We start from the raw sequence: 21,339 nt of genomic DNA, 5'->3' as shown, positions 1-21,339 counted from the left end.
ACCTCTGATCATGGTAACCCTGTTCAAATTATTTTAAATTTAAAACCTTTTTAAACCTTTTTCGTTCGACACCCGATTGTGATACTTATTTAAATAATCTCACTCTCTTAATTCAAGCTGAATTTAATTTTTAAATGAGGTGGCAACTCCCCTACATGTAGTTTGGAAATAAGTTTTTTCAAATCCATTTTAATTGATTTCTATCCATATTTTAGTATTTTATTTAACCTATTTTATTTATCGAATTTAACTTTGTAAACTGGTGGCAACCATCCTACATATAACTAAGAAATAAAGCCTTTCAAAACCATTTCGATCGATACCCATATTGCTATAATTGATTTTACTTATAAATAATTTGAAACAAATTTTTTTGTCAGGTGGCAACTCTTTTTGAAAAAATAAGACGTTATTGCACATCTACAGGCCAACCCCTCTAAATTGATACCTCATTTGGTAAAATCGAACGACCTGTTTCGTGTGTTATGCATTCATATGTACTTACATAGGTACATGTGTACATGGATTACTGAAGGAGAAATAGATTTACATTAAGTGCAATCAACTTATGCACGGTTGCATGTGCATACATATGCCGCGATTAGGTTATAAATATTTCCCCGGAGCGGCGACATCTGTTACTCAAAAGCCGAAATATAAACACATAATTTTTGTCTCCTTCTCTCACTTCCAGCGCAGGCACGTGTTTTCAAAATGATGAGAAGGTGATTTTGTATGGAAAATCATTTATGCCCATATATTTGAAACAAATAAACGTACTTATAAGATATCAACCAATACTTCCCATATACCCAACGAGAGGAAAAACTTGGGGTTTTTACCAGAGAAAACAAAAACAAAATCATTCGAGCGGTTTTCGAGCATTTTGCTAATATTTTCGAAATTTTTAGCCCTAAATTGCCAGATTTTGGTCGCATTTATATAAATTTTGTACCCAATAATATTTGTTTTGCTCTAAAGAATTTATATTCCGCAAATGAAAGTAATATCTGCAAAAAAGTTGCTAGAGTACTTTAAAGGCTCAAAAATTGTTGTTTCTACGAAAGAAACCGCCCTTATGACTCACAAAAATAAATCCGGTTTGGAATTTTATATTTAAAACGCCACATTATGCTTTCAAATCGGTTCATTAGTACTCGTGCAATAAGCGTTTTCGTGAAGCTCTAAAAGCTACACCTACAAAATTTAAGCATGATGGATGCCATGCTCGAAACGTAAGACGTATTCTACATCAATAAAGGGCCATTCACATACAACTTTCCTCGCTTTGCTTGACAGTTCAAACTTTGACAACAAAGCGTGAAACGCAGAAGGTATGCTACAATAACGCTTTGACAGCTTTTGCGTTCTCCTTTTCCTCCATATATTTTCTCTGTAAAATAGATAACAATATAATAATATGCATTAAAAATAGCAATAAAAATTCCTATTTACTCTATTTTTGTCATTAAATGCAAATGCAAGCGCATGAGAAAAGATACATAGAGACAGCTGATTGCCAAAGCGGGCAAAAGTTGAGAGTTGCCCAAGATTTTGCTTCGCTTTGCTTTGCTTTGCTTCAAACGTTTTTTATATGAGCATACTCATGCATATGCCTACATCGATCTTATATGTCAAAGCAAAGAACTATCAAGTAAAGCGAAGAAAGTTGTATATGAATCAGCCTTAAGCGTCTGTGTTTATTAAAAACCAGTGTAATAGAAAAATCAGCACCATAAGAACTTTATATTTATTAGTATCTGTAAGGTTTTATAACTATTCTGTAAAGCAACAAAAATGTTAGGTAGCGATATCAATTAAATTCGCATTTTTCGTTGAGATTTTGCTTCCTCGCCTTTTGAAGTGAAAAAGTTCACGATTTTTCAGCAGTTAGTGAGTTCAAGGCTCTAAATTGCATAAATAATGAACCACTTTAGTGTTGATTAGCTTCCCTTGTGCGCTTAAAATAGCAAATACAAATGCATTTATAATTAAGCTTTACTACAAAAAAATATTTGTTTGATTTGGAGGTATTAAATCTACATAAAGCTGTGCCACTGGGAATTCGAGTTAACCAAAACCATACATACATGTGTACATAAATAAATTGTAAATTTTGTGGCTTATTTTAATTGCACGTTGTTTGCATGATAGTTTAGTTGATTTTGGCAATAAAAGCATTTAATTAATAATACAAATTTTCAGCAGCCAAAATTGAAAGTAAACACATAGATTTGCGTGTATCAGTTTACATAAATCATGAATGATTGATGTGAATTTGCGAGAATTTCGGGCAAAGTAGTAGTTAATTTTTTTGCAATTGACTCGATAACAAAAGCACCGATAACTAAAGCGCCAGCGGGCAACTAAACACTTGTATCGCATTGTTTTAGCAATAAATTTTGCAGTTATTTAAATGTCAGCGGATAACAAATGATTGCAAATGTAATGCGTTAATAAAAGCGATTAAGGGGTGAAGAACTTAATTGCGGGAGAATAATTAGGGAAGGGGTAATTTTGAAGAATTGTGCTGAGATTAGGCCAATGAATGAAATTTTTTGAAATTTCAGAAAAATGCCTTAGATTGTGGTTTGCTGAGTTGGAGGGTGGTCATGAAAGCGGTCACAAAATTAGTTAAGGAAGTGAATAGAAAAAGGTTTCAGTAGTTATTTTTTCATAATTTTGTATAAAACCTCTTTAAAACGTCACTTGCAGCCATTAGAGGAAGCCTTTAACGGCGATTTGGTGCATGGCGGAATGCAAGCACAAGCACTCAGCGTGTGAGCAAATTTTAATTAAAGTTAATATTAGTTGTGTATAAGTACTCGCGCATAGTAAGGCTTGTATTTATCCACTCAGTCACACTCATAAGCAGCTTTTCAGTGACGCTTACATGAAGTGTGCTGTGTGGATAAATGCATTGACGTTTGTAGAAATTTTTGATACTTTTGCAATTGCGACGGCTGACGACGACTGGTGTTACTTAGACAAACACAAATACAAAAATACATATTAGTGTGTTCCATTCGATTTCTAGACAGACTAGGAAATTTATATATTTTCTAAGAATTCATCCAATTAAGCATACGTAATTCGCCTCACAATAGGTCGTTCCTTAAAAAAACTTCGCAATCAACGTCCACTGATAGTAAAAGAGTTATTTTTATTAACTTACCCCTTATCTTAAGGAAAAAAACCGCATTTTTACCATAGCTTCTCAGATGTTGCTCAGGAACCCAATGTACTGTTGGACCGAGAAATATATGGAAAATTCCGAACAGATCCGAATAAAATTTGAAGAGTTAGGAAAAATCCTACAACAATTCAAAAACGCGCTCAAACAGTCCCTAAAAATTTATACAATTTTTTTTTATTAAAACGTACCTCGAAACTCTCATTAAATTCAGAAAATTTCCGAATAAATTGGAAGGTTATGAAGATTCCTGAACGCACCCGAAAAAATCCGATAATTCCAAAAATATGCCCAGAAAAAGAGGAATATTATCAAAAAAAGTTAAAAGGTCAAGGATCTCGTCCAGAGAAGCGTCCATTTTTGGCTGAATGTTGAATTTGATTAATACACCGCCCGAACAAAGTATTGGCACAGCAAATTTTTCATAATATATGCAACAATTTTTATTCTAATATTTTTTTGCCAATTTCGTATAAAAATATGGTTTATTCAACAACAAAAAACACAAAAATATAATTCCTAAGCTTTGTGCGATACTCGCGAAAATTCAGCAAATTTTCATCAAAATTTTCAACTTTTTAATCAGATTTTTGACAATTTTTTTGAGTATGCAGTTTTGCAGCCCATTAAGTTCTAGTAAGTTAGGAGTTAGTCAAAAATCGTGTTGATTTTTGAGAACTTTTTTTGTCGAAGGTGTTTTGCATTTTTTCCATATAAAGTATTTTCGAAAAAAATTTCTTGTATGGAAGAGACTGCGTGGAAAAAAAATACCAAAAATCAACAATAATTCCTAGCTACTTAAATCTTGCACATTATTATAATAAAATTGATTGGGCTACAAATCTGCATACTCATTTTCATGAAAATTTGCTGAATTCTCGCGAGTTTTGCAAATAGTTTAGGAATTATATTTTTATGTTTTTTGTTGTAGAATGAAATATATTTTTATATGAAATCAGTGCAAAAATATTAGAATGAAAATTGTTGCATATATTGTGAAAAATTTGCTGTGCCAATACTTTGTTCGGGTGGTGTATATTGGCGAGTCATCAATATCTAAATTTTTTTCAATTCTAATTTTATATTGTACATTATTTATTCTATGTGCACACCAGAGTCTTTTCTTTCAGCTCTACAATAAAATTCCATCAATTTTACAGGAGGTGGGTCTATAAAAGAAAGAATAGAAGCTGAACTCGCAGTTCCTTACAGCTGGAACTATTTGAGATATGACACGCATATTTAATGTTCACTTGTTCTAAGTATAACTTAGATCGTTTTCTTGGTTCTTTTTAAATATCCCTTTTTAAAGTAAACACTTAAAAAATTGTATACTCACAAAATTATGTAGAATTTCAAAGTAAACTATTTTATACATTTCAAAAGATTTATAAAAATTTAAAGCAATGCTTGATCACAGATATATTCAAAAAGCGCTCATCGATCAGATAGGCTTTTTTATATGTGCACAAGTGGAAAAATTAATTCAAATTAATTGCGACAAAATCAAAATTTTTCTTAAAATTATATTTATTCGCACTGCTCCTACTTTAAGCTCGTATCACGGATATTTGGCTATGTATCTGCGTAATTACTTTTTCAGAATTCGCTAACCCGTTTTTGAAACTTTGGGCCGCTGTAGTCCCATTGTGCGGCGTGAAAATTTCCAAAAAACCGTCGTTCAAAACATTTAAAAAAATCCCAAAATTTTCAAAGAAAGTAATTAAGGAAAAATTGAGAAAGTTGGAAGTCCCCACAAAAACTTCGAGTCATTTTAAAATCAAAAATAAGAACGAAAATTAATTTATGAATTCATGTTCTACAAATCGAAAGAAGGTAAGGCACTTTTTTATTGTTTGGTTTACAAAAGAAAATAACTTTTATTATACTTATCAGGATAGATATGCTACCATATATTTAGTTAATTAGTTAAAGTTAAAGTTAATTTTTTAACACGTCCCTATTATTCTGCAATTTCCAATTCAAATATCCTACTTTTGGACTCAAGTTTTTACTTGGGTGACAGCGAATATGTTTAATGCAAATAAAAGAAAAAAAAACGCAATTTTTACAGGTACTTGAATAAGGTCCACTCACGAATAACTCTGTTTATAGTCAAAATATTCTGGTGTAAGTTACAAATTTGTTTCTATTTTTGAATTTGTCTGGGGAAAACATACATTTTTATGCAGAGATGCGCCCTAATTTGCATACATACGTACATACAAGTACCCATATGTGCCGCCGAACGTTCCTTTATTATTGCAAGCGCGTCGAAAATTCAATTTTGCCACATGCAACGCGGCGCCACTCAGTCACTCAAATACACTCTAATTCGGATGCTCAGCTTTTCAGCTGCTAAGTTATTCCATTTGTTCGCCCATGCACTCATATACACATTTTTAGTACACAAACAAATGCATTCGACATTTGCACATTTCAAAAATATTGTAGAGAAAATACCTTTAAGCGCCCGTTAAGCCTCTTGTTGTTATTGTTGCTTGCGCGTTGACCTTTGCACTTCATTTTCTACTTTATTTGTTCGTTGTGGTGGTGGCTTTTTATATTTTTTGTTAACCATTTTGCAATGAAACTCTGTGGAAGCTGTGAATGACGGCAGCTGTTGCCAGCGCCAACTCGATGGCCACAAACAGCTGCTGTTAGAGAAAAGTCAATTCGAGTGCAAAGTGTTTGTTGCTGTTTTTGACATATTTATTTATTTGATAAATAAAGTTTATAGCACAAATATTTTTAAAAAAATTTTGGCGAACTATAGGCAAGCGAAAAAACGACTTCGAAAAACCAAAAAAAAAAGAAAAACTAAATATTTTCCGTGATTTTTTTGTGGCAGCAGCGAGCAAATTTAATTTAATGCAAACGCAAATAGTTTTGCAAGAAAAATTAATGCAAGTCAGCTCAGTGACTTTCTAGCATACTACATACATTTGTCCATATGCAAGTTCAACATGATGCGCGCGCCAAGCATACATATCTATAAAAAATCTGTCCTATGAAATTTTCATCACATTTGCCTAACCATTGCGGCTGCTGCATAAATATGCAATATTTGCTTTGGGAAAATTAATTTTGAAGTGCTAAACAAATGCAAACAAGCAGCGACATTGAGTTAATTTATGCAAAAGCGTGCATACATGCATACATGCACACAGCCATATGCATAGTTGAGCTGTGTTCGGTTGAAAGAAATACTAAAAGTGGTTTACTTTTATTTTTTGGCGCTTGAATGTCGGTACGAGTATGCGTAGTTTATATGTGAAAAATTATAAATTCATAATTCATTAGCTCAATTAAATTGATTGTTTTTAAGGAAATCAAAATGCGGTAACTAGTATCAAGAGTGACGTTAAAGTCAAACGGGGCGTATACGTAATTATTTAGCAGTTAGGTGCACTAATTCTGTCAAATGCATCGACTATTTCAAACAGGGGTGAGGAAATCTACATATGTTAAGCTACATATTTTTTCTTTAATTATTAAGTTGAAGGTTGCTTACAATTTACCAAATTGCTTGTCATACATGGCGTATGAGCAATATTATGAAATTTTAATTGGTGACTGATGCACATGGCCTTTGTGGAGAAAACAAGAGTATTAAAGTTAACTTAGGCATTTAATTATATTTAATAAATAGCATAGGAATATCAGTGTTTGCATGAAATAAAAGTCGTTTGAGTGATGCTTTAAAAAAAAAACAAGCAACTAATTAAATGGTATTTGTTGCTAAGCTAACCAAAAAGTAAGCGCTCAAAAATTGTTCTGATATATCTATATAGAAAGATAGAATGCATTCGGACTCTATAGTCGATTAAGTTTTTTGCCTAGATTGGCCAAACCAAATGTCAAATTAACCACTTCATAACTTTTCGCCATTGTCAATACACTGGATTTCTAATCTTGGAAATTGGAAAAATAATTTAAAAGTTTTTGTTTTATTTTAATCTCCAATCGTAACCATTTTTTAGGCTTGCACAAGATTATTTGTAGAATAGGAAAACTCCTTGTCAACGTGAAAAATTAAAACAATGCGTATGTAGATACTATGAAGGTATGAATGCATGCATGTATGTATGTCAAATCGAACTTTCTGATACTACTTTTTGGCTATCTCCGCGGTGCACGTATGTAGGAAATTTCACTTTCAGCTGTGTAGCCAGACATTTGTATGCGCATAAAAATATTAATGATTTGAAAAATATAATAAAAATTAAAAATTTAAATTAAAAAATTAAAAGTTTACTTCTCCAAGCGCCCTCGTTTGACCAAAAACCATTCTCTATAAGTCACTTATCACGACGGTGCTGGTATAGGGCGCAGAAGCATAGACAATGAAAACATCGGATGAGGCGACTCTTGGAGTTTTCGAAAGATTCGAGTAGCGCAGGCGATGGAACGATGAGCTTTACTCCGATACGTACATAGTGCAGCGTATTAAAATACATCGGCTCCGCTGGCTTGCCTATGTCGTTCGTTTGGACACCGACGCTCCAGCTCTGAAAGTATTCAACTCGGAACCCGCTGATGGTAGCAGAGTAAGATGGAGACCCCCACAGCGATGGTAAGACTAAGTGCTTTGTTGAACTCGGCGCCTAATAAGAGCAAGAAGTTACCAACCACGCGTCGTTTGCTCATGTACATATCATCTGGCAACGTTCGTACTGTGCGGTCACTTAAACTTTCGCTTGAAAGAATTTCCAAAGTTTAACTCGTTTACAAAGTGCTAAGCAGTTCTAATTTGTGTTATTCACACCGTAAAAAGTTTACTGAAGCCAAATTCCAATAAATTGACTTGATTTAGTCATAAAGTGCGTTGATTGAAAAGTTTTATTTAGTCGGCCTTCGTGCATATTTGCCTGTTTTGGTGCATTATTGTTGCTTTTGCGTGAGAGTGTAAGGAATATCGCATTTGTTTGTTCATTTTGCTTTCTTTCGCGCTTTACACACACCTTTGTTTATCATCGACAGTCGCTTTCTTGGTGACAGCTGATTTTGTTAACTCAGTGGCTTTAAAACTGTTAAGTTCAGCACGGTTTCTAACCATTGAACTTCACTAAATAAGACCACTAGCTATTAAACTGCCAATTACTGTGAGCTTGAAACGTTTTCGTACAATACATTCCTAATTTCGCTATTTTTATTCTTTTTTAATAAAATTCGCTAAAAATGTCCTGTCTGTTCGAAAAATGTAATGTAAAAGCCGGTTCGGACCGTTTTGTGGCGTGCTGGCTTTGCGATGAACTGTCTCATTTAAAGTGTGCTGGTATTAATGGGAGAGTTCTGGATATGATTATTGGAGACAATGGACTTCGCTGGTCATGTCCAAAGTGTAAAAAAACTGTTGTGGATCTCTGTAAACTATTTAGAACCGCTAGAAATGGATTTTCGGAGATAAGCAAAGAGCTAAAACTGCTCAACGAGAAGTTCAAGAAGTATGAGGATGAATTCAAAGAATTTAAATTATTAGATACTTCCTCCTCCTCTCCTTCTCCTGGAAAAGGTCTTAAGAGACGTAGGAGAGGCGTGGAAAATATTGTGTTGAATCCCATCACTGTGGACCTGGATCTTCCGCAGAACCGCCCACTTTTGACTCCAGCTATGAACAAAGAACTCATAAGCTTTAACACACCGATGCCTCGGCGGACTGAATCTCCCCAACTACGTCCTTCTTCTACTGGAGCCTCACTAAATTCCTGTTCAACAGCTTCATCTCAACCCTCCACCACATCTGAAGCCATCTCCGATTGCGTCAACACCGTTCCAATGCAAGTAGTCGTTGCTCCTTCCAAAAACTCCACAACTACATCTCAACCCCCTACCACATCCGAAGCCATCGTTGCTCCTTCCAAAAAGTTGACAGCTGTTCCGCAACCCCCTGTTCCGCAACCCCCTACCACATCTGAAACCGTTTCCGATTGCGTTAACCCCGTCCCGAGGGATTTAATCGTTGTCCCTTCCAAAAAATCGGTCTTTATATCTAGGTTTTCAAAAGATACCACTGTCGATGATGTGAAGGGGTATTTAACTTCCAGGCTGATAGCAAATGAGTTGCATGTACGCAAGTTCAGATTCTCGTATGAAAGAAGCATTTCTTCTTTTAAAATAGACATATCCGAAGACTGCTTTGATAGAGTAATGAGCCCATCTTTTTGGCCAAGCGGTGCCTTCATTCGCGAATTCGAATTTAGATCTAGACCGCAAGGGCAAAATTTGGCTCAACTTCCGCTTTCCACCTCGGCATCAAAAAACTAATAAGTAACCTCACCATTAGCATTTACTACCAAAATGTGAGAGGTTTGAACACAAAGCTATCAAGGTTACACTTGCAGTCCTATGATTTTGACTTCAAAGTACTGGTGTTTACTGAAACCTGGCTCAAGCCGAATGTGTTCAACTCGGAAATTTTGTGTCCTAAGTATGAAGTGTTTCGAAACGACCGTTTAAATAAAAAAGGTGGAGGCGTCTTAATCGCTGTCCAGACTGACCTTTCTTCTGAAGAAATTGAGTTCACTGACACCGATGAAGTTGAATTCCTCTGCGTTCGAATAAGATATCATTCTATTAGCGTTTATCTTGTTGCTGCTTATATATACCACCTAACTCGAGCCTTTCTGTTTATTTAAAACACTCCTCCTTACTGCTCTCTCTACATGCCATGGTGAAGCCCTCCGATACTGTTATTGTCCTGGGTGACTTCAATCTTGCGGGTGTTTCTTGGGATCTAATAGATGGTATTCTAGTACCAAATTCCTCTCGTGATCTCTTCAATCAATTTTTGAACGATCTGTCAGATCTTAGTCTTTACCAGATCAACTCTGTTAGTAATAACTTAGGTAAATGTCTGGATTTAGTTTTTGTGGACGATGTTTCCAACGTCACAATAGCCCCTAGCTATGCTTTGATTACCCCTGTTGATTCTCACCACCCACCACTAGAATTGTCCTTGATAAATTCACGCAACTCATGTTGCTTTATCAGTAAAAAATCAAGAGCGGAGCGTTACTCATTTAAAACAGCAGATTATAATAAACTTAGGTTAGAGATATCGAAGATAACTTGGCCCCAGTATGATGGGAATGCTGAAGATAGTGCCTTACATTTTAGCAATTCCTTACGCCACATTTTCAGTAAAATCATTCCTCTTGTTAAGGAAGCTAACGTAACGTCTAACGCTCAGTGGTTTACTGGCGAATTGAAACGCTTAAAAAATCAAAAATCCAAAGCATTTAAGCTTTTTAAAAAATCTGGCTTGTCTTCTCACTACTCCGCGTACTCCATTCTTAGGCATAAATACAATGTATTGAACAAAAAGTGTTACAATAATTATATTAACAGGGTTCGACTTAATATAGTTTCTAATCCCAAATCGTTTTACGCATTTGTGAACACTAAGCGTAAGACTAACGGTTATCCCTCAACATTGAAGTTAAATGACTTAGTTTCCAGTGACGAAAATATTATTGCCGATATGTTTGCTGGTTTCTTCGAGTCAAACTACTCTGCCAGTTCTACATCTTCCCAACTGATTTCGAATCTATCTAGCTACCCATTCGATCTGCCATCATTTGATTGTATCCGAATTCCATCGATATCTGCTGCGGACGTCCTCATTCATTTGAATTGTTTGAAAATTTCATATACAGCTGGCCCAGACGGTATACCCACAAGTGTTCTTAAAAGTTGTGCAGAGTATTTGTATAAGCCTCTGGCAAATATTTTTAATGCTTCCCTAAAACAGGGTGTCTTCCCATCTTCCTGGAAGGATTCGTTTATCTTGCCACTTTATAAAAATGGAAGTAGGACTAACATCGTAAACTATAGAGGAATTGCGAAGCTTTGTGCTATTGCTAAAGTTTTTGAGGCAATCGTTACGGAAGAACTATCTCACTCTATTACTTCTGCTATTGATCTATCGCAACACGGTTTTTGCAAAGGTAAATCAACTGTATCCAATCTTCTTGAATTCACTACTTATGTGTCTAATGGGTTTAAAAACAATCTTCGAACGGACGTGATTTACACTGATTTCAGCAAGGCATTTGACAAGGTATCTCATTCAACCCTTATATATAAACTTGATCGAATTGGCTTCCCTCCTATTCTTCTCAGCTGGCTTTCTTCTTACTTAGTGGATAGGAAACAAAGAGTAATTTTTAAAAATTGTACCTCCCGGCCAATACATGTCACATCCGGCGTACCTCAGGGCAGCCATATTGGTCCCGTCTTTTTTATTTTATTTATAAATGACCTTCCTAAGGTGTTGAATTACTCGAAATGCTTAATGTACGCTGATGATGTTAAGCTCTTTAAGTACATTAGTACTGCAGAAGATAGGGAGCATTTGCAAGCTGACCTAACCTGCATTTTCGAATGGTGTGAAGCAAATTCCATGTCACTAAATTTGAAAAAGTGTAAATTCATGACCTTCTCTAGAAAATCGTTCTATCCAAATTCGTATATGATATCTGACCACAATGTTGAGCAAGTGACCAATTTCATTGACCTAGGTGTAACTATGGATCCGAAACTAGAATTCAAGTCTCACATAAACTCCTGCGTGATTAGGGCTAGAGGATTGTTGGCTTTTCTTAAGCGCTGGGCCAAGGAGTTCAACGATCCTTACGTCACTAAAGTTCTCTTTACCTCTCTAGTTAGACCGATTTTGGAGTATGCATCTATAGTATGGAATCCTAGCTATCAAATTCATAGTGACAGGCTCGAATCAGTGCAGAAACAGTTCCTGTTATTTGCCCTCAAAAATTTATGTTGGGACTCGTCTAAAAATCTCCCACCCTACAAGGATCGCCTGAAGCTTATAGATTTGCCGACGCTTCAGAGTCGTAGAGAGATGCTTGGTGTTCTTTTTTTAATTAAATTAATGAACGGGATGGTCAGTAGTCCCTTTTTACTGAGTGAGATAAATTTTTGTATTCCTACAAGACCCACGAGACATTTTAAACCTATTGTGTTGAGTATTTGTAAATCAAACTTTGAAATGCATGATGCTTTTCGGTGCTTATGCCAAGATTTTAACAAGCATTATGATTGCATCGACATATCTGAATCGCTTTTTGTAATAAAGAAAACATTGCTCAACAAGTTAACTAAATAAACTAATATCTGCAACCGTGAACGAAAAAATTACACAATATCTATGACTGCTTAGTACAATTGTAACGGCTTCGTATATTTCCGCGACCGCGTAGGACAATAGGAGCAGGGATCGGAAACTCGGCCTTTCCGACCTCGCCCAACAGTTCGTCTATAGCGTGGAGCGGAAACTAGGACTTTCCGCCTGCCTCACTTACAAAGTAACGACTACGGGAACATGGATCGGAAGCTCGGCCTTTCCGACCATGATCAACGGCCTGTAAACAGGGCGGAGCGGAAACTAGGTCTTTCCGCCCGCCGCACACAAAAGTAGACTGGAGACAAGGCCTCGCCAGCTACCCAAATTGCTATTGAATATCATTGTTATCTTTACAAGTTAATATTTATAATTATTTCACTCTGTAATGTATCACACATACTTAAATATTCTAAATCTTTTTATCTCAACTGTCTGTAAGAAAACATTTTTCTGTAGACTAAATAAATAAATAAATAAATAAATAAATAAATAAATAAATAAATAAATAAATAAATAATAGGGATATTAATCCTAATTCTGTTGACTATATTTTAGCCATGTTTCAAAGATACTTATCAACGTTTCTTTTTTTTCATCTTAATGGAATAAAAGTCCAAAAAATTACTGTGAAAACCGACCTTCATTTAATTAAATTTTTGAGAGAACATGTGCCAAAAATCTCCCCTAAAGAGATTAACTTAGCAAAATAAAAATATATTAAAATTAGATAGCCGGGTACTTCGGAACTCGTAAAATTTTATAATAAAAAAGTGCATGTTTTGTGAAAAGGCAAACAACGGGAGGATCGAAAAGAAATTTGAAAGGTTACGTAATCGTGGCAGAAATCAATTTGCAATTGATTTAAATTTATATTCAGCATAAAGCCATATAAATATACATATTTATGTGCTGAAACTTTTGTGGTGCTGTTCAAATACAAATATTTCATAGCCAAAGCAGGCAATGTCAATGCGAAAGGCATTAAAATTACACAATTGCAATAAGGCGAGGCAGCGACAAGCTAACAGTGTGTAAATTGTTTTAAATTTGCCACAAAATACACATGAATATACAAGTGGGCGAAAAAAGCGACAAATTCACATATAAACACATCCGCATATATACACATTAACGTGCACATGAGCTTGCTCCTGACCAGTGTTACCAGTTTAGCCTTTTGAGGCTAGATCTAGCTTTTTGCTTTGTCGTTTAGCTTCGAAATTTAGGATTTAGGATTAAGTTTGCATATACTTAGTACTGTCAAATTGCATACACTTAAAATAGACGTCTTCTTTTACATCTCCTTCGCAGTTGTCGCATATGGGTTCCGCTTCGTGGTTGAATCGGTGAAGGTATGCTTTGAAGCACTCGTGTCGGGTTAAACAGTTTGTCAAATAGAAATCGACTTGGCCGTTTAGTCTGCTTCAATTGCGTGTATAAATGGTTTGCTCTTCACATGCGCGCTCCAGTTGAAACATTCGCGATTGTAATCGTATTGTTATGTATGAAGATATTTGGTGGTACAAATGTAGCACTATTTTCTCTATAAGTACTATGGGTTTTCAGACCCTAAAAATGTGTCCGCTTTATTATTCAAATGGTTTTATTAAACAAACTTCATTAAATTTCATGATCGTAAGTACATTGTTTGTCGAGATATTTACATTTTTATTGCTCGGTGGTACATTTGTACCACCTCTTTGTACATAAGAGGTAATGAAATGTTTAAAATGCTGGCCTTGTTTCAACCTTTTTTTGGCCATTTAGTTTTTTTTTAAGCTTTTTTTTCTTTGGCCGATCTAGCGTTTATATTTTTGAAGTCCTGGCAACACTGCTTCTGACCAATGCCAAAATCAACAGTCCGCTGCTGGTTTGCGTTTATCGCACATTAAGCGGGAATTTGCCAATTCACAAATACATGCATGCATATGTGTTATGTTAGTTTTGCGGCTACCGCTTTGTTGTTTTTTTTGCTTTTCGCTGTTTTTAGTTTACTTGCTTGCTTGCATAAATATACGAAGTTTTTGTACGTTTTATCTGGCGTACGGCGGTAGCGGGAAAGTGGCTGTGAGGTGTTTATCATGTTGCCACACATATCACTTCATGTTTGCTTGTTTCGTGTTGTTTTTTTTCGTGTTTTTCGTGGCTGCCTTGCAGCTAGAAAAATTATTATTACGCTTGTTGTGGCGTTAAAGTACCAGTTGACACTCAAACATGCATACGACCATGCAATACAGCATTTTGTTGCAAATATCTACATACATACATACTTTAGTATAGTTTAACACTCTTGCAACATTTGCGTGTCGTGTATGTAATCGCTTGCGGATGTTTTGTTAGCTCGTTGTCGCTTGCATTGTTATCATTGTTTTTGTAATAGTCTCTTAAGCAGTAATTAAAAGAAAAACATGTAATCAACTTTCGAAATTTGTGTTTTCTAAGCGATACACTGTGTTTCGACCGTAAGGAGGTAGGTGGGTGGAAAAAAGTCATGGTAACAGTTGTTAGATAAATACAAAATTGTACATAATTCATTCACCTCCACTCTCTACGAACGGTACATTTCTCCTAATTGGTTTAGTTGAGTTTAGCTGTGAATCGTTCACTAGCAACTGCTCAAATGTTTGTTCAAAATTTTCGAGTTTTTGAACAATTTCATAAACAAAAGAAAATTTGTAAATTGTATTTGTCAGCAGCTGCTTTCTAATTCATGTTAAATAAATTATATTATTAAATACCAATGTAACAATCTTTGCATTATATATCAATAATTTGAAAAATTTAAAAAGTTGCTACCAAAAATGTCAATATAATAAAAAAAACATTGCTCAAATTACTCGAAAAAACTCGAATTGATCGAGCTCATGCTCAAAAATTTTCGAGTAATGAGCATTGAACAAGTGTGCGAGTACTCGCTGCTCATATACCCGGGCTGTTTGAAAATGTGCGAACAAAATCGAGAGCTCTAAAATCAAAAAATTGGTTTGGAAATATACATGCCTTAGATTACACCGTGCGACAGTCAATTTTACACACGAAAAAATCAACATATTAACAAAACTGGGGGCCAAATATAGTATAACTGCGTTTTTAGTTTTTCCCTGACGTCAGGATTTTTTTTAAAGAACTTTGAAATTTCCAGTATATGATTGTATAAAAAAATGATTCAACACATTCGGTGCATTGTATAATAACAATATGGGTATCAATTAAAAGGAAAAATTCTGTAGAATAGGAAAAAAAATTAGTTTTGGGTGCACCAGGATGAACAAGTATTGAAAATGTCCTTTTAAAGTTATATCCTTGAACATCCTTGCAAATTTCCAATATCTATTTTTGAAAAAATATATGTCAAGGACTAATATGGTAACTACCACATCCTCGAATTTCGTCCTTCTTACTTTATTAGTTTTAGATAAAAACAATTTCACACTCTCTTTATAAGATATTCATAGTTACAAAAAAAAAGACAACAAAAACTAATTTTTTTTGTGTATATAAATATATAGAAGTTCTTGGATTTAAGAAAGTATAAGTTTTCTGGTATCCTTTACAACGATACCAATTTTTAAAATATCGGATCGTAATTTTTTTGTTTAAAATATTTTTTTTATAACAAAAAAGTGTGGTATGGCGATATTTTTATGGCTCACAGTCTTAATTTGGAAAACATACCGCTATTATTATTATATTAAATTGCATTTTTTTTGTACTCAAACTAATTTTTGTGAGACTCTCCTAAGCATTGGAAATTTATTATTTTGATTGAACAGATACGCGTAACTAAATATTTTTCTTTGTTTCAAAGTAAAAACCTAAAGAAATTTCCTACTCATTGCAATTAAATTTTTCCCCGAATTCTACAAGGGAATATATTCTTACAGTCCGCTCTTCTTTAGTACACCACTGTTGCCTGCTGCTGGCGTCATAATTTCTAGTTTACATATGTTTTGCTCAGTTGATTTCACTGAGTTTTTATAGCTTTATCGTTTACTGTTGCATAGTCATTTTACTGTTGTTAAATTTGCACTCGAAATAGCTGGTGCACATGCCTTGGCCCTTAGTTTTTTGTTATTACTTTTGTTACGTTCCACTTTTTTCGTTTTTGCCTTAGGCTTTGTCTTACTTTTGGATGAAAAATTTGGCACAGAAATCGTAAATGCTTTTTACAATAACTACGTACATACATACATGTAGAATAATATACGGCACTGCAAAAATGTGTTGAAAGGTATTAAAAAGCATTTTAGCAAAATTTAACAAACATTAAATCTTTTTGTTTGGCTGCGAGATATTTAGTTTCAGGAATGGTGTAACGCTGCGTATGAGTAACAGTGTGGTTTACGGATGGTTAAGACTGGTATTTACCGTGTTTTTTTTTTTTAATATATGTACATATAAGTTTCCATTTTTACCCATTTGCCGACCTAAAATCTATTAGAAACTGCTAGCCTTATATCGGAGCAAATTTTCATGTCGGACTGTGTTAAGTATATAAACTTCAAAGAACTTTCTCTAATCCGAAAAGTCTGAAAATACTGGGCCGATTTTAATGATTTGTATTTTATGTGAATATACAGCGACCCAAATATGAACTGGGATGCGACATTTTAGCTTATTATTTTTTTATGAAAGTATAGCCGATTACTTAAAAACCTCATTTAAATACAAATTTCATATTTTATGCAAAAAAATTAAAATTCTGCATTTTTATTAATTTGAAATTTTAGTTGATTTTTTTTGACGGTGTTCCGCATATAAAAAAAAATTTAGAACTTACTTTGTATGGAAAAAAATTGTAACACCGTTACAAAAAATTTACAAAAATCAACGGCAAGTCTTAGCTGCTTAAAATTTTCACCATAATATACTAAATTTCAATGCACTACAAAACTGCGTACATACCATTTTGTAAATATGCTGTTTCAAAAGTTAAAAGTTGGTTAAAGTTTTGCACAAGGTCTGAAATTGATACTTAGATGGTGTTTGTTGAGTAATCAACTATATTTTCACAAAAAATAATAAACATAAAAAAAAACTAAATAAAAACGGCGAACACTTGCTAAAATCTCGCGTGCCACTATATATTTGGATCACTGAGTTTTTTCCAAAGAACGATGTAGCGGGGATATTCTTTATACAATTTTTGTTATGAATGGCTTAAATTTAAGTACGAAGTTTTATTCGCAACACTTAGAAACTAACGAATGAGAATAAAAGAGCACGAATATCAATGTGAAGCAAAACTGTATGGGAAGACGATAACTGTAAATAATTGTTTCATGGTGCTAACATATTTTATTGTTGCTTATCATTGCTTTGAGATAGCATGTGAGATAGTGAGTAGGACATTAAAAACAGGGGTTTGGAATATATAGACATCAAAATACAATTCTACTATTTCAATTGTTAAAAACTTAAAAAGCGACCGGCTTGTTCCGATATAAATTAATGACGTTTTCATTTTTCGAAATAATGTTGGCCTGTTTTCTTCAGCCCTTTCACAGCTTCATTTCTCAAAACATTGCCCTCCGACTAAGCAAAATACTTTATACTAATATAGCCATTTTTAAGGACGAAAAGCAACATAGTTCAAATATTACAATGTAAGGAAAAATTTTTAAATGAAAAAGGAAACGCCATAAGAGTGTAATTGATCTCATTTTTATATTTAAGTAATACGAACATGACTTCTGATGTACGTATAACGACAGTTTCTTTTGTTAAACAAAAATAATTTGTAATCATTTACCAGTCTCTGTTTATATTTATTTAACGAGTGGTGAAAAGCTTTGCTACGTATAATCTTTATTAACTAAACAAATAATGATTTTACTAGTCTTCCTACTTACGGTTTCTTTGAAAAAAACATGTGAACTTTAGTTGAAACATTTTAGCCGTTTTTAGCCACTTTTATTGCCAATATAGACGGTCGGCCCAAAAAGTTCCGGCAACACTGCCTGTAATTTTAACTCTCAGGGTAATTTACTGCTAACTTTAGCCTCTACCTAAAATCTTAAAAAAAAGTGTCAGAAAACTTAAGATCTTTATCTGGAGAACCTAAATGATAATGTCTATGGCGATATTAAATTCAAGAATCGTACGCTACAGTAGAGATACGGTTAAAGAAGATGGTAACAGAGAACATTTTGCGGGTTCATTTTATAATAATAAAGCAAAGCTAAGATTTTAATATATCTATGAAACTAAAGGTCTTCCAAAAATCCCAAGAAGTTCTAAAAATCCTTCAAAGCTCCTAAATAGTTTCGAAAACTCTAAAAAAACTCCAAAAAATCAAGAACAATTTAGTTCTTCGGCATTGCATTAAAAATGTATTATGAAAAATTCCGAAAATTATTGTAAGATTCCGAAAATTACCAAAACGCATCAAAATTTTGAAAATAATCAGAAATAAAGAAAAAAATCCCGAAGAAATCCACAAATATTAATTTATTTATGCTCCGATATCATCCATAATTAAAACGTGCTTGAAAAGGAATAACTCCACAAACATTTTGTCTGATAGGTGGCGCAGTAGTCGGGATACTAGGAAAAATCGTGTTTATGGTCCGATATGTTTTAAATTTAGAACGTATATTACTTAAATGGAAAGAAATAACTCCAAAAAAAGTTTACCGTTAGGTGGTGCGGAGGTCGTTCTTTTTCCTACCCACTAATAAAGCTTGTTTTCAGAATTTTTTTTTAATCACTTTTTATATAAAAAATATAGTAGTTTGATTGACAAAAACGGTAGAATTTTTTCAAAACATTAAAAAATTTTAAATCAAGGGAAACCATATTTTACTATGCAAATTAATGGAGTATTTGAAGAATTTTAGCGTACAATTTTTTGTGTTTAAGCTGAAAAAGTACTAAAATTACTAATTCATTAACTGTTACTCGAAACAATTTTTATGTTTTTTTTTAAAAATAACTTTTGGAAGTTTTCAAATAGAATGTTCATATTAGACACAATGAAATTTGCCATCAAAACCGCATATCTACGAAGTTTCAAGGGGGTGCCACCGAATTGAAAAAAATGGCAGCGTGCAGAGTATCTGTCGCAGGTATTTTATAATATGTGAAATTTAACGATTTTTTCCTCTAAAAAGTTTAAGATACTTCAAAATGTCAACACCAAATGGTGAGAATTTTCTTCTTGATAAAACGAGCCAATCTAGATTATAAGGAAACAGCAAGTCCGAGATAACAAAGGCGACAAGAGTTTTATGGAGGTATTTCTGCGAAAACCTTGAAGGGTGTCGTGAATCCTCTAGATTTAGGCATATTCTCGCTAGGAATCCCGCTCTGCTAGGTTACTTGAGGAATGAGGCAGGGCACTGGAATATGAGTAGCGAGGAGTCACCCAGCTTGCTCCTGGACTCTCACTTACCTTTCAATCCTTCCCCGGTGGAAATTTCTTCAAGAAAAGTGGGTGGAGATGGCGTTGCTTTTTCTGATCTTCTGGATGACCGCCGCCTGACGTGGACGATAAATTCGTTCAAACCCAATAAATCCCCAGGACTTGACGGCATCATACCTGGGCAAGCTGCAAAAAGCTGCGGAGGTGTCGTGCCGTTGGCTGGCCCCAATTTACGCGAACTGATTTAGGTACGGGTATATTCCTAAAGTTTGGAGGGTCGCGAAGGTGGTGTTCACCCCGAAGACCGGAAGGGGTTGATGTCAGTCTCATTCGGCTCATCCAGAACTTGCTGCGTGGCAGAATTGTCATGGCCATATGGAGCAGCGCATGCTTGCATATAACGGTGAATAGGGGCACCCCGCAGGGAGGTGTTCGCTCACCTTTGCTCTAGGTCTTCGTGGTGAATGATCCACTTGAGAAGCTGTTGAAATACGTCTTTCGGGTAATTGCCTATGCAGATGATGTTGCACTTATAGTTAAAGGTAAATACCTGAACACACTGTATGAACTGACCCAACGGTATCTTAACATAGTTACTAACTGGGCGGCCAAAAATTACCTCCCTGTCCATACCAGAAGGACAGAATTGGTTTTCAATAGAAAGTACAAAATCAGCGCCGCTGTTCTTCCCTCAGTTGGAGGTCTGCGCTTACAGCTATCTGACAGGTTTAAGCACCTGGGCTTGATCCTAGACAGGAAGTTGTTGTGGTGGCCTAATCTCGAGGAAAGGGCAAGAAAGGCATCAGTTGCCTTATGTTACAGTAGGGGAGCTATTGGTAAGAGATGGGGTATTTCGCAAAAAGTTGTCTGTCGGCTCTACGAGACCGTAGTCAAGCCAATTATGTTTTAACAGTTATGAGACTCAGGGAAACCGATTGATGGATGGATTGAAGGACTGAACATTCTGGAGTTCTAGGGGCTTAGATTTCATCCCTGATTGGACAGATTACAGCGCCACCGAAATGGCTCCTAGGAGCTTCTTCTCTGCCCACACCCGACGACAGGGTTGGGGGTGGGGTCTTCTGTCGAGAGCTAACCGTCCGAACTAAGTTCAGACTTCCGGACTTCTACAGTGTATTCCAGGCGGACGTAACTGCTTGATGGTGGATTCACTGCTCTGGGGTGCTATAACAGTCAGGGAAGTGAGCATATATTCTGGTAGCCAGGCGGCTATCAGGGCCTTGAGTACGTTGTAGGTGCGCTTTAGCGTGGTTAAGGAATGCATGCCTTCTCTTTCGGACGCGTCGGAATAATCCTTTGTTGGGCTTATTTGGGGGAACTGTGTGGCTGACGAATCGGCCAGCGAGGAACTTCTGGCCGAGTGTGGACCGGAGGCGGTCGAGGGCACTCCTCACACTCACAAAGCCCCCGATCTCACTTTTGGTGGGGTATTCAGGCAGTTAGGCTGAATATACTACCGTGTATGTCGCAGTTGGCCTAGAAGATGACGAGGTGGAATCACCTCAACACTAGCTTCTTAAGTGCCCAGCGTTTGCGAAGCCAAGGTTGAAGAATTTTGGCTCTCACATCCAAAATTGCTCCGAGGAGCTCTGGGGTATTGAGATTACCCGAATTCGT

This window comes from Rhagoletis pomonella, unplaced genomic scaffold (assembly GCF_013731165.1).
Source record: "Rhagoletis pomonella isolate Grant_MI unplaced genomic scaffold, Rhpom_1.0 Rhpom_scaffold_00005, whole genome shotgun sequence".
Taxonomy (NCBI): Eukaryota; Metazoa; Arthropoda; class Insecta; order Diptera; family Tephritidae; genus Rhagoletis; species Rhagoletis pomonella.
Note: the sequence above shows the minus strand (reverse complement) of the source record.